The following is a 14,639-nucleotide window of genomic DNA, read 5'->3' on the forward strand; positions in this document are numbered from 1 at the left end:
CACCAATCTGTCCCTGATAGGAGCCCCTAGAAAATATCCACCAGGTCCTTAGATATTTCCAAGCATTTTCTAGTGCTATGGAGAGTGCTCTGAACAGCATCCCTTCCACTTCCTTGTTTTTCCATCTTTGATACTTTGAACTTAACACTCCTTCCTTTTATCACATTTGTTGTCCCCTGTAGTCACTTCGTTTCTCCAAGCTTTGGTTTCCCTTATCCCTTCCTCCTTTTCCAAGCAAAAGTTCTTTGGTGTTGCTAGGGCTTGACACTATCTTGTTCCTAAAAAGGCCCTGGTACAGACCAATGCCAGCAAACAAATGCTTATGGAAGAGTGTAGGAGGACAAGAATGTAATGGGATTTCACCCAGTACTACAGAAATCTCCAATTTATGGCCTCTGTATTTTGAATTTCATAATCATCAACTGATTTTTCTCCCATGAATTTGTTCAGTCATGTTTAAAAACCATGCAAGCTTTAAATGTCTACAACCTGCTGCAGTCAGGAGCTACACAGCTTAAATACAGCTTTGAGAACAATATTTTTTTATTTTCTCATCTGCTGATATAACTTGATATCCTCATTCTTGTACTGAAAAAGACACTGGGGGGGGGGGGTGTGTGTGTGTAAAATCAATCCCTACTCACTCCATGGTATTCATGATTTTAATCACTATATTTGACAGTGCTCAGTTTTTAGCAGGCTGCTTTTTAACAGGTGTGTGAAACAAGAAATTACATTCAATGGAGAGATTGTCTTGAAGTAACAGTCCTCTCTCCCAACTCACCCATCCAGATGGTAGTAGAAGCTAACATGAAGTAGATGGGGAAAGACTTTCTATACCTTATTTATCTTCCAGGGTGAACTGACATTTTCTGGGGTTTTTTGGATGCTTCAATTTTGGTTTGAGTGCTTCAGAACCACCAGAGCACAAAAAGGTTCCATATGATCAGATTTGTCTGTCAAGTACTGCTGAAGGCAAGGAAGAGCTTTTGGGTTTAAAAGGTTCAGAGTTTAGAAACTCCTGATAGCCCTAGTGTATCAAGTCTTGTATTTGAAGGCCAGGTAGATAAAGTATTTGAGTGATAAAGATGGTTGGAACATTTATTTAGCAAAGAGAACCTTGCATGACAGAAGATACGGCTTTTTAACAGTTTTGAACAGATTAGGCATGTCACAGCCAGGCACCAGGGATCAAGAACCATCAATTAGCCCAAAAAGGCCTGTAGTAACGAAGGTAAACCTGGGTTGAAAACCAGTTGAAAAGCTGGGGGGGTAAGAAAGAAAAGTTTAATAATGACAGAGCCTGAAAAACAAGAGTGTGAATAAGTCTGGCTCACACAAGTAGTTCAGGAGAACTGGGCAGGAAGAGTGTACTTTGCCTTTTTTATTACCATACGGACTGCACACTAGGGAAGCAGATTCACAGCATGGTGCTACAGACGGTGGTAGGTTACAACTGTCTAAAAGAGCTAGCTCTGTGACACTGCTACTCTCATGTAACCTATAAACAAGTATAAAAGAACTGAGATATTTCCAATACAAATGGCCCTGACAGACTATACCTATATAGAAAGCTACTTCAACTAGTCTGGGGAAGAGAATAAATTATTTTAGAAACACTTTGACTCTGTAAACCCCAAATAAAAACAGCTCTTCTACTGTATTGCTTAGCTAGTTATTATAGGGAACAAATTTTAAACCAAATGGGAAGGTCTAGCAAAGTAACTAAGCGTATTGCCCAGAAGATGATATTTGGTGAAACGCAAAACATTACCCAGGGTTAATTCCCTCACAAATCTCTTCTGAGTTTCTCAAAACTTAGCCAAATTGCAACTCTTAGCTGAAATTTCCCATACCAGCTGTCTGCCTCGGGCTGAATTTATTTTGGAAAACTCCAGCCAAAACTATTCAGCCATTTCTGAGAAATACTCTCACAATCTTTTATTTGGAAACTTTTAGCACTCTAATGCTTTAAAGTAGAGTTTCTGAAGTTAGATGGGAAAGGAGAGAGAATAGAAGCTATACCTATAACCATTTACGAAAGTCTGCCCAATTTTGGCCAAGCCTAAAGATGCAGACCCCACAGAACAATCCTGAACATGATCTGGTGTGAAGCTCTAGGGCAAAGTCATCCTTTTGCTGTAACAGCTGCCTGCAGGTATTGTGTCCTTGGGCTGGGTTGACTTAAGCAAAAGCAGAAAAACCTCTCCCCTGTGCTCTCAATAATCTCATCATCTTGCTGCTTCAGCTAGACAGGAAGGGAGCTGACAGGCAGAAAACGTACTATGCAATACAGGGAGGAAGACTGCGGTATCAGTTGGGACTAGCGGGGCAAGGACGGAAAATCTTCAGGATTGGGGTGGAATTGGAAGATTAGGTGATTTGAGGAGACAACTGAGGAAACCGGTATTGTGCGAGAAAAATTATGACTAAACAGGATACAAAATGCTGCAACATTGAATCTGGGAAAGGGATAGAGACAGACGAGAGGATAACTAAAGGCTGGGATGGGAAAGCACTCAGACTTGGAGATGAGTCTGGGCCCAGTTTGAAGACTGGGGAGGGAACAAGCACTGCACGTGGGTGAAGCAGGGTCCAGAGATGACAACTTCTAGAGCAAGAAATTTATGGCTGCCACCAGAAGCCAGAGAAATGGACTAAATGAATGCAAGCTTTTGACCCCAAAATAAGTGAATTACATTGTTTTTAATTCAAAGATTATTTTTTTTTTTTAAACAGGCCAGCTCTTTAGTGGAATAGAATGGATGATGCAAGCAAACCTCTGACTTCAGCAACATCTGAGAACACTAAGTACTTCAGAAAATCTGAACCAGGGGTTTCAGAGTAAATCCTCCAAGAAACAGACAATTAGTGATCAACTATAAAAATATTCACATGACTTTGCTAGAATCCTTGTGTGAGAAGCTAAAGATGGAGTCCAACTTTCCAGAATAGCAATCTGTCTTAATCAAAAAACCATGTCCTCCCTTTCCACAAGACTTCACCTCACTTGCTCTATACTTTTCAAATTTCCAGATGAGTCAGAGGTAACAGATTCCTTTCACTATGCTGTTTCAATTCATTTCTAATACAAGGTGGGGAAAAAAAGAATACGTAATTACATAAAGACCACATCATAATTTATGGGAACAAGAGGATTGCACAATGTAGATAATCCTAATTTTTGACAACATAGATAAAAGTAATTGTCATTGCAATCTTTGCAAGATACTTGTATCAATCTTTTTTTCATTTAATATGCAAGACCTGACTCTCCTCACTTGCACTGTTCCACTGGTTTAATGAGGTTGCCCTTACTTTATGTTAACACAAGAGCACAATTAATTCTTCTAACTAAAGTATCTGGAGGAAAGCTGTCTAAACAGATATTTGATGGCAATGATATACTCAGAAAATAGTATTTCTGAGAGTTCCGGGGATGACACAAACACTTTGTTGGTGAGCACCAAAGACAAATCATGTGCTATTTTTCAGGTATACCCAGATAAATTATCTCCTTTTAGAAGTACTACTATTTGATAACAACCTTCAGAAAATCTGAAAAAAGGTAAAGAAAAAAAAAATCAGACAGGAATAATCAAAAGCAAATTACTACTGGAGGTAGAAAAGAGAGGTTAGGGAAGACAAAAACTAAATAGAAAAAATGATTTTTGGATTACCTACGTTAACTGCTTTATTGTGGGGTTTTAAAAAACCACAGTGAATAAAAGTATGAAAATACAGTAGGACTGGGTATGTAGGATACGGCAAGAAGATGTGGTACATGTGCCTCCACTGAGGTTTAAATATCTACATACTAGGAAGATGTAGAATATAACTTGAGACTTTATTTTGTGCTGCTTCTCAATTAAGACTCTCTCATGGTTGTTCAATATGTTGAAGGATAGAATAATCAAACGTAATGAAGGTATACATAACTCATATTAAAAGATCAGCTAGCTCTGTTAGAAGATAAATACCCCATAAGCATTTCCACACACACTAAGATTTTGGTTTAAACTTTTGCCCCTTTAAACTTGCAATCACATTGGTGGTTTTCCAATGGAAAATGTACCTTTAGGAAGTGCTGTAATTCTCCACTGTCACCTGCCAAATAACGGGAAATATCATCTGCAACTGACAGAACGGATAAAGCATGATGTTGGAAATATTTAAGACTAGTCTGAATTAAAAGCAGGAGAATAAGATTTAATACTGAATGCGAGTTATCACAAGGTCCTGGCCTAGCAGTAGGTATTATAATAAACAGGACATTGGGTTTAAAGATAAAAAAATTTAAAAGACAAAAAAAATTAAAAAAAAAAAAAAATCACACCAAACAGATCATGAGGATTCATTTAAAGACAACTGAAGGATTAGATTGTATGGTTTTATTTATTCCTAAGAGTAGAAATCCTCTTCAGAGATACGGGGTCCAGGATTAAAGATTGTACCCTGCAGCACCAGAGTGAACACCTATTTATTTTACAACTGATTTTCAATGGCAGCAGGACAACAACCTGAAGCAGTTACACAGAAAAACAACAAATAATTCCTTTGTGAAAGGGCAGTAAGATTTTATAGTTCACCTTTTACTTGAAATTTCTAATCACTTTAAACAGAGTGAGAAACATTTTTAAAGGAAATGCACAAATGCAGAAAAACCAGACAATTCCTTTCATGAGGTGTTTTCTAATTAAAATGCTTAGACAATACTTTTTCATAAATTCACTGCTTGTCACGATAGTGCTTGTTCTAGGGTGAATGAGAATCAATTGTACAGACTGCTTTCTCCTCTGCTACTTCAGATTACAGATTATATGAAACTCCAGTAAAAAATATGATAAATATTGAAATGAAACAGCTATTGGTTATTTTGTTTGGCCAATTCTGTAAGCTACATATCCCCCAGGCAATACTACAGTCTTATACTCAAGAAACCTAGGTAATTCCTTTTGTTAAATATTCCTTTAAGGTTAGTAGCACCTTCAGTTAGAAGAACATGAGTTTTTCATTACAAATCTCATTTTGCTTCAATTGATTAATTAGCTAATTTTATATTAGCTTTAAATTTTTTACTCACGTTATAAACATTATTTCTCTGGGGAGTTATTTCCTTTAATTATGAAAGACTAAATTGATGAAAACTAGGGAATTTAATTGTTCTTACTAGCTTGGTTTCAGTAACCAAAATCAATTCCAGGAATTGCACAAATTTCCATGTAGTGCTCTCAGTGACCTTTTTACTGATATGTAATATCAGGCTGCCCGTAGAGCCCAAATCCAGTGCTTTTCCTTCTCAACTTGCGTTAGTTCAACTGCCAAGCTTCAGTTGTAGCAGTGAAAAGTTTAAGCACTACTAATGCTAAAAACACACCTCCTAGCTCTATACGCAGCAGCCGGCAAGACTACTGCATCCATGCCTGCCCTCCCCTCTAAGCGGAGTCACTCGTCACAACCAGCAGTTACTACCCTTCAAGTACACCAATTACACATGGGTGAATCATCCCATACATTGGAGATCAATTTCCAATTCAATCAAAAGGGTCATGATTTTTTATTTTAAAAAAATAAAAAATATCACACTGTTAGCTCAGCTGCCAGATCTAAGACCATCATTGGGCTTTCCTGAAGGTGGGAGAAGATAACCAGTCAACAGTGTGATGATGGTAGGCATCTTCAGACAACACCAGAACTGAATCTATGGCCATAAACTGCCTCAAAACTAAAAGTGTCACAGAGCTCTGATGCTCTCATCTTACACAAGGAATTTTTACCTTCCGATTTTAAAAGGACTTCAACAAATGACACGTTCAATGCTACATTGCATGTGTCTGGAATTTACTCCGAAAGGTGTTTTGTATACTAAAAGAAGCATTTGAGAAAAACTTTCAAAACTGCTCCAGATCAACCTGTTTTTATCTACGTAACTGCGAAGTCACTGATCCCATTTAATTTACTTGAATTAAAGTATTAAATATTGGCTTAACTGTTCCCTACTATAATTAACAGTGGTAATTCACTTCAGTGGGATCAGAGTTCAGATATTTAATGCTTTCAGCGATCCCAAACTTACTTTCTCATTTCATATGTAATTATGTCTGGATTATACCCTTTAGCAGCATCCAGTATTAGCATCATTTTCATTACTCGGGGTTTTTTTATCCTCTTCCATTAAACTAAACCACACTAATAGTGTTGACTGGCTGCAAGAAATGTTTATTCTTTGGTGCAAATGGAGAAACTGTCACAGGTAATTGTTAGGCTGACGTAAAACAGCTTGTTGAAATGTCAGCCTGGAACTACAGCAAATATGTCATGTGAAAGATTACTTAAAATTTACCTCAATGAACAATGTTTAATGATGGTTTACACAGTTTTATAAAAGCACCTTAACACCTTTCTGATCTAAAGCAGAACACTTAAGTATTCCAAACCAACAGCAGACCACCCAATACCTCTGCCTGGAAGCTTCAGCAGTCCAGTCTTTGGAGGGCAGTGTACATACTCTTAATACTATGAACATTTTAATTGCATTTAGATTGTCATCTCATGCTCCAGCAAAAAATTATTGCTTTTAATTAAGTAAAATAATGTGGTAGTGAAATATTAAATAAACCGCTATTTCTGTGTATACATGCAAAGGAATGCAAAGCATTCTTGTAATCAACCAATCACTGTTTATAACCATTTACATATAATGACAAAATTTAGGAATAAGAACCCAAAGTTTACCACCGATTCAACAAGTCAGGCTCTCAAAGCATAGCATTCTACTGCATGTTATAACCGTCTACTTTTCAGAGTCCCAAACCTGCATTTCCTCCAGGTAGGCAAGCTGGTGTCAACCCGGGCTCACTCCAATGATCGCAAAGAACTCTGATGCATTCTACTTAAGCTGCAGAGCTGGACGGTAAATTCAAGAAAAATAGCCACTAAAAATGGTCTCCATAATTCATTCACAGACCAAAACACAGTAACAGCAATGATGACCAATCACTCTTGCAGTTAGACCTGGCATAGTAACAAACTCCCGCTTTTTATATTACTAATCCAGATCCATCCTGAAAATGTGACTTCTAGAAAAAAACACTGGTCCTTTTGAAATAAAGACACATGTTTATGGTTGACAATGTCTAAAGTCTTCAGGACTTCCTGAGAAGTTTACCCACACTAGCTTCTGACTCTCCTTCTCTCTTTATAGGATGTAATGTGATTCAAACCCAACTACTAGGCCCAGTCGTCACCCTGACTTACTGCAAGTGGCACTCTGTTCTGTAGCGAGCCCAACTTACATCACAAGGCAGTGGTATAAATTGCCTGAGCACCTGTTTCACTTGCAGTTCTTGACTCAGGACAATTACAAATACTGCTGGCTACTGCTTTCTGAGAGGTGGGGATTCTTCACGCAATGGCCTGCTGGCTGGAGATGCAGCTCAGTCTGAGGCGATGCGATGATCCGCCTTCCCAAGAACCGGCAGCTCTCCATGGTCCTTCAGCCTCTTCAATCACTTAATTTATTACACACAAGTTCAGGCATTTTTGCTAATCAGTACTGGCAATCTGGACATCTGGTGTTCTCTCTAGTGTATGAACAGATTTCAAGCCCAAATCATGTTTCAATTACTTCCCTTAAACTATTATAACAGAGGTGAAGAAAAACAAGTCCCAAGACTCGCTTCAGTTCTTGATCTTTCACACTTTGTTCATGTCTGATCAAGCCTTTGATTCTCAGAAAACTACCCACATGCCAACTGTTCAGTAAACACCTCGTCTGATAGTCTTCATGTCGGGTTATCAATAACTTGAGCTTGAATCAGAGCTCCAAGCACCCCACAGCCTAGCAGCGCACCTATTTGTGAAGACTAGGGCGACTACAGAATCAAATAGCAAGTAATGTTTTAAGCAGGTCACTCATGTCTAAGTAAGGATCTGGGCAAGAGCCATCTCAAGTCTAACGTACAGGGCAGCTATAAAAAAAAAGTCAATAGAAGTCCAACATTCTACATTTACACCAAACAAAGCGTGGAAAATGACGTGTACACAGATCTTCGAGCCAGACTGCAAGCTCATATAAATCTCATGTCAAGTATCCCACATAAAACGTAAGGTAGCTTATCCCTCTTCCACTAAACAGTACGCTATGCGTTTTTGGTAAGGTACTAAGGCAGGCACTAAGGCAGCAACTGAAGAGCTTCAGTTGTGTACCTATGTTGGCAAAATTATTTCCCCTACAGATTGAACTAGAACAGCAAAACCCAAAATGCAGTTTAAACTTTAAAATGGAATTACATACAGAAATTGCATTACTGAAAAATTTACCTTTAAAACTGTATCATTTTCTGAAAATCTGCTTCACAGAATAAGAGAAGATAGACAAAGGAGATATGGCTTCAACTTCCAGCTCTGCCAGAGATTCCCTATGCTAGCTTAAGCAAAACATAAATGTTTTGATGTTCTCCATTTTAGAAACCAGGAGCAGCAAATACCTCTCTTCACCCTCTCCTGTCATCTGCCTTTTTTGTTTACACTGTGGTACCGAGCAGACACACAGACATGACTTCGCCAAAACACAGTTACTCTCAGTCATTTCAACAGAAGGTCCTCAAGATCCTGGTCACTCAGCTACCTCTCTCTTCTTAGTCTACAGAGAGAATTAAGCCAAGGTTTAATTTAAAGAAAGGCTTTTTCATTTATACTAGGAATCACATTTCTGTTCTGCGAGGCAGAAAGGCCTACTGTGGTATCTTTCAAAGGAGTTTTAAAAACCTTAAATTACCACTATTTGAAGTGATCTTTCAAGTCATTGCCAAGTCATGATTTCTTAGAACAAACACTCTTCATCTCTCGTTTATCAGACATTTCTTATACAATAGGAAAAGACTACTTAACAATGACATCTTAGATGACAAAATAAAAGGTATGGAAAACACAGTCTGATAATCAAGGACTGATATTTGCTATATAATACAGCTAATCATAGCAATTCACACATAATACGCTAATAGTCTGTTATTTATCCCTTTTTATGGTAGTTTTCCAGTGAGCCCATTTGGCATTATAAACTGCTGCCTGCTTCGACAGTGAGGGACGAAGCTACGGCTGTGGAGGGGGGGGAAATCCACATTGCACATGTTAAAACAAGATTATTCCTACCTTTCTTTTCTCATCTACCCTGTAATTCTGCTTTTGATACTGCAATTAAACATAAAAGTTCAGGATATACTTTTATACCTTGCTTGAAGTTAGAAAACTGCCAACTTTTCAGCCATGATGCAACTTGCAATTCTCTTTTTCTTTATTAGCAAGTGAAGATGTAAAAAACACAAAATTTAAAAGACTGCGGTAAAGTCATCATGAGATAACACTAGTCAGAGTACAAAAATTTGAAAACCTAAGACTCGGAAGCAACTATAATTCAATATGCAAAAGGACCTAACCCAATACTCTGTTGAAATTAATAAGCACTATTCCATCAACAGAAAACAAGTAAATTAAGTGCTCATCCACTTCTTAGAGAGTGTTTTCAAAAAAGCAAAGCAGGGTTTAGAGATAGTGTTCTGAGCCTTAACTTGGAATTTTTCTACAATTTGTCATCAAACAAGAGAAAAGTTCACACCTTACTAGCTTTTATAAATATTTCTGTAGTTCCCTCCAGTTTTCATATTAGTCATAAGGGACCATAAATTATCAAATATTTTAGTGTATGGCCACAACAGGCCATCACAGAATAATGGTGGCATCGTGGCTACCTCTCCTCTCCCTGACAGCATTATTCCCAGCACACAGCTCTGAAGAGTTTTATAATGCTTGAGAAACAAACAACTCCGAACTCCCTTGGTTCAGTTTCCTGGATTGTCGCTACTTGCTAAAGTAGCCAATTTTGATACTGCTACAGTAGTAACACAAAATCATCCACTATATTCTTGGTCTCCAGCTGGAGAAGAGCACCAGTGTGAAAAAGGTATCTGTCTTCAGAGACAAGGTTTGTAAAAACAAATCGGGAAATTACTTACAGGTCTGCGGGGAAAGTCTTGTGATTTGGGGTAAGGAAAAAGACCCAAAGCATAGGGACATACCTATAGTATACTGCTTAGATCATTGTTTTCCTAAAAACAGTTACTCAGGGAGTGTTTAACTGTTATTAGCCTAAAGTATTGGCCATTGCTGAATATAAAAACACACCTTCTTCCCCTCTCTAAAACCTTTAGATCGAACACGTCACTGATTTGAATTCAATTCCAAACTTTGAATATCTTCAGTTAGTAGTCAGCTTGCTAAAAAACAATGCTGAGATTGCATGTTTCTATTTGACAAATAGAAAAAAAGTATTTCCTGAGCATACAACTTGTAAAATTTGTAAAGTTTTATAAGAATTCTCTTTTTTCTATGGATCAAAATTATTTAAGATCAGTTGTCCTTGTAACCAGTACACCTTACACTCCCATATTTCTCATAAGCAAGCCAAAATACTCACATAAGTACCCTTAGTTTAGGCACAGAGTTATAATTCTTAGCAAGCCATGTTTGTGAAGATCTGATTATTTTTTCCACATCACTTTGAAAAAGCAGTCTTGTTTGCTCATCATTAAAAAAAGTATTCTTTAAGCTGGCAACAAGCTGACAACCTGTCTCTTTTTAGCATTCCCTGAAGTTAACATCTGTAGAACCAGCTCATAGGGCAAACAGGTCAATTGTTGACTTTATGCTTTTTAGAGATATAGCTCTGTATTAATTTCTACTGAGAACCTGACAACTCGGACATACCAAAGACTACAGATTCCCAGGACTCATCTCCTTCTAAACAGCAGCCAAAGTGTGCATGTGGGGAAAAAGAAAACAGAAGAGTTACGAATGTAAGATATGGTTAAAGGATGCAAAGGAAATTTCTTTTTCAGACTGAGTGGGAAACGTATATGAGACACAAGCATATAGAGCTGAAACATTATTCCCATTTTCACTAAAAACCTGCAAATTCATTATCAGCATCAAAATGGTTCTAGTATTCGCACTATTTACACATGAGTCTAAGAATGTTTATCTTTATGAATTTTCACTGCAAAGGTAACTCATTCTGGTTTTTCTTTAGGTTTGTAATTTTGGATCTCTAGCACACGTTAGCAGTTAACTGTAATTTACAGCACTTGTTGACACTTTCCAAAGCAGCATGTGGCTAGGCAAAATATAAGCTTTAACTAAATTAACATTACAGGAACTTTCTGTTCTCAAACTCAGTCTTTGGAAAGATCTGTATGCTCAGCAATTTTGGTGCTTAGTCACATTAAATTGCTCTTTCAAGTGATAAGATCCCAGATAATTGTGTGTCTGAAAAAAATGAGGAAAAAGTAGCAGTTAAACACAACATACGTGTAGTAGCTGCCTGCAATTGTTTGGCAGTCCAGTTTGTTTATCCCAATTCAAATAGCAAGTACTATATTAATACACAGAGACAGTAACTTGCTTTATTTTCAGACACAATCCTCTAGGATCTCATCATAAAAAGTCAGCAGCCTTATGTGACTAAGCTCCACAGATGTTAAAAAAAAAATGTCCTTGCACAGATGTTAAATACCAATGCAATATATCTACAATTGTTACAAAACAACATAGGAAAGACTTAAGATGGATTTAGAATGGCCACCGCACATGTTTTCAAGTAACACTGAATATCAAAGAGCAAGACACAAACTGTAGTAACGAGTTTGCATTTTTATACTGCCTTTCAGGCATGGTCATATATTATTTTCTCAGCAGCAGTTGAAGGAGTTACTAGTTGTACTCTCCCTTTTAATCCACTCCCACTCTCATCATCATAACTCACTATTCACTCCCACAGTTTCACCACAGAGATTACTTGCTTCCACCCAATACTAAGAATATACTTATTTTAAAGAGTCAAATAAGGACCAAGGATCTGTTTCACAGATGTAGGTTAGCGAACAGCCATGGAAGCATCTGAGAGGCTCCACCATGGAGATGGTAATTTCTGGCAATAAGGTAGAAAATAAAATATTGGAGTGTGCAGCTTCAGACTGGATCTGCTGTTGATAGAAGAATAAAGTGTAACTACAGCCTTAATCTCTAAAGAGCCATGTGCACCTTACTATCTACTAAAAGACTGCATTAAATTTAATTTCTAAGTACAGTTTCCCTCCCCAACAGTAAAGCTTCAGTTTAACATAGTATCAATCATCCAGTTTAACACAGGTATCATAGGTCCTTAAAACCATTTGAACACCATCTATGATTTCAGAGTAGCAGGATAAGTAGTCAAGCTACATTTGTCAAGAATAACGATTCCAAATTTGAGACATATACTGGCACCCATCCTGCATGGACATAGGAGGCCTGGGGGGGGGGTGCTAAAAAAAAAAAAAAAAAAAAAAAAAACCACAATAAAACAGGAATAGCTCTCTAAGGATCCAAAAATGATGCCTACTAAGGCAGGGCAGAAATAAGCAGAACAAGACTGCACTGACAGGCCTGTACCTGACTAGTCTACTGGATAATGTTCATCATACAGCAATATCACTTTGACTTCGTTAGCCCAAAGATAATGGGTGCTGCTTTGAAATACGTACACTTAACTTGGACCCATTTAATTGTTTATGCAACCCTTGAACTTTACCTGAACCACTCTTGGGGATGGTTCATGCAGAACATACTCCTGTCCTTTTCAAGGACTGGTCTTTTGTGAACTGATGAGAAAACAAATGCATATATTATTCAAGTATGTAATAAATAATGTAGTGTCATGTAACAGAAAACAATACTTCAAAGATTCTTCGAATCAAAATATTTTAAGCGTTAATGAACAGAGTTCAGAATTATCACAGAATTATTAGGGAACAGGGGCTTGACAACACAAAGGTAGGACTGATAACTACAATCTAACCTTCTTGGAGAAAAATAGGCAAATTGCATGCCTCCTTTCTTTAAAATCTATTAATAACTTACCAAAAGTAACTGGATAAATCCAATTTTTGGTGGGTTTTTTGTTTTGTTGAGTTTTTTGTTGGTTTTTTGTTTGTTTGTTTTTGGGTTTTTTTTACAGAAAAATATGAAGCAGTACATCAAAAGTACAAACTTTACTTCAAATAAGTGAATAGAAATGTACAACTCCTTGACACTATATAATAAAATCCATTGAACTGACAGACTTGGCAAAAATCACGAGTTCAACTAGCTTCTGCTGAACAGGAATTCTGCTGGTGATACATCCTTTACATGGAAAGGTAAAAGTACCATTAAGGTCCTCCCGAAATGACTGAATCCACATTTAAATAGAGAACTCAGGCTAGTCATAGACTTGTCTACAAGGTTCATTATCAGGAAATGCCCATTTTAAATACCCTCCTAAAGACTGTGGAACTCAGCCAGAGAAGAAAACTGTTCATTAAACAACAGCTTACTTCATTAAGGATACAAAGGGTTTCAACAGCTGAATCTTTATCCTTGACAGCCTCCCTGTTTTCCTCTATTTCACCTCCTTTCTGCTCTGGATGATGCTGTATCATTGCTTGATGAGCCTCCACTAGTATTAGCCTTTCCTTGCTCACAATTAAGAAGTGTCAGAAGTTTTCCTTGGTTGAGATTAGATCGGATTTACCATCAACTTTTATGGGGCTAGGAGGAAGAAGGGGTTTAATCAGTACTGAACATTTTAAAAAGAAACCCTTTACTTCAACAGCCTCTCTTTCCAAAATCTACTTAGTTTTTTTAAAAGTTAAAAGAACTAGTAATTCCATTACAAGAAGACATTAGTAAAGGTGTTATTCCTACTCACAGCAAGTACACAAAGCATACATTTTCCTTGCAATGTTCTTTACTTTAAAACTCTATGCTATGAGTCTGAGATTACCTTGTGTTATATACGTGAGTTCTCAGTACTTTAGGAGGTGCATTGGACCTTCAAGATTCATTCCTACTGTTATTGTATGATGTTGGAGCATTCCTAACTGTCCTCCTGTTTTGAACAGCTATCACATCTAGATGACCTATACTCAGTGTATCTATATTAAATTATATACTGTATTGAGTAATTTGGAAAGGTTCAGTTTTCTTCATGTCACTGTCAGCTTCATTGTGTTACTGGTCACTGGAAGAGGCTCCCCCAGAGAAGTGGTCACCGCACCAAGCTCAAGGAGCATGTGAACATCTCTTAGTCATACAGTTTAGCTTTAGGTAGTCCTGCAAGAAGCAGGGAGTTGGAATCTACGATCCTAATGGATCTCTTCCAACTTGAGATAGTCCATGATTTTATGATCTATGTCACAGTCATGAAGGCTGAATCCATGCAGACAGTCATTAAGCAGAAAAAACCTATACAGAAAAGGGTACAACACATTAACATAAGCAGTAAGGGGAAAACACTACTGGCAACGTCTTTAAACCATGTCTGTTCAAGAAGAATCTCTTTAAAAAGAGCAACTTCTAGGTAAAGGAATGAACATTAACAGCACAGAACAAACTATTTCCATGCATGATCAGTGGAGGAAGAGAAATCACCCAAAAAAAAGAACTGTAATATATCAATTATTGATTCCAAGTCACAAATACGTTAAAACACCCCTTTTTTTTTCCCTCCTCCTCTCAGACAGTACAAGAGCACTCAAAAGACTCCAAGCAAAAGCAATGCA

The 14,639-nt window shown here is 37.5% G+C and overlaps 1 long non-coding RNA gene across 2 annotated transcripts; it reads right to left on the reverse strand.

The window, feature by feature from the left end:
* Positions 1-640: 640 nt before the first annotated feature.
* LOC141923160 (uncharacterized) lies at positions 641-14,341 on the reverse strand. Of its 2 annotated transcripts, none has more exons than XR_012623205.1 (3): positions 13,862-14,341; positions 12,629-12,698; positions 641-12,041 (listed from the first exon to the last, which is right to left on the reverse strand). It is a non-coding gene; the product is annotated as an uncharacterized LOC141923160 (long non-coding RNA). The 2 variants fall into 2 exon arrangements; XR_012623204.1 differs by having other exon boundaries at positions 13,413-14,341.
* Positions 14,342-14,639: the final 298 nt, after the last annotated feature.

Source organism: Strix aluco, chromosome 4, assembly GCF_031877795.1.
Source record: "Strix aluco isolate bStrAlu1 chromosome 4, bStrAlu1.hap1, whole genome shotgun sequence".
NCBI classification, from domain to species: Eukaryota; Metazoa; Chordata; class Aves; order Strigiformes; family Strigidae; genus Strix; species Strix aluco.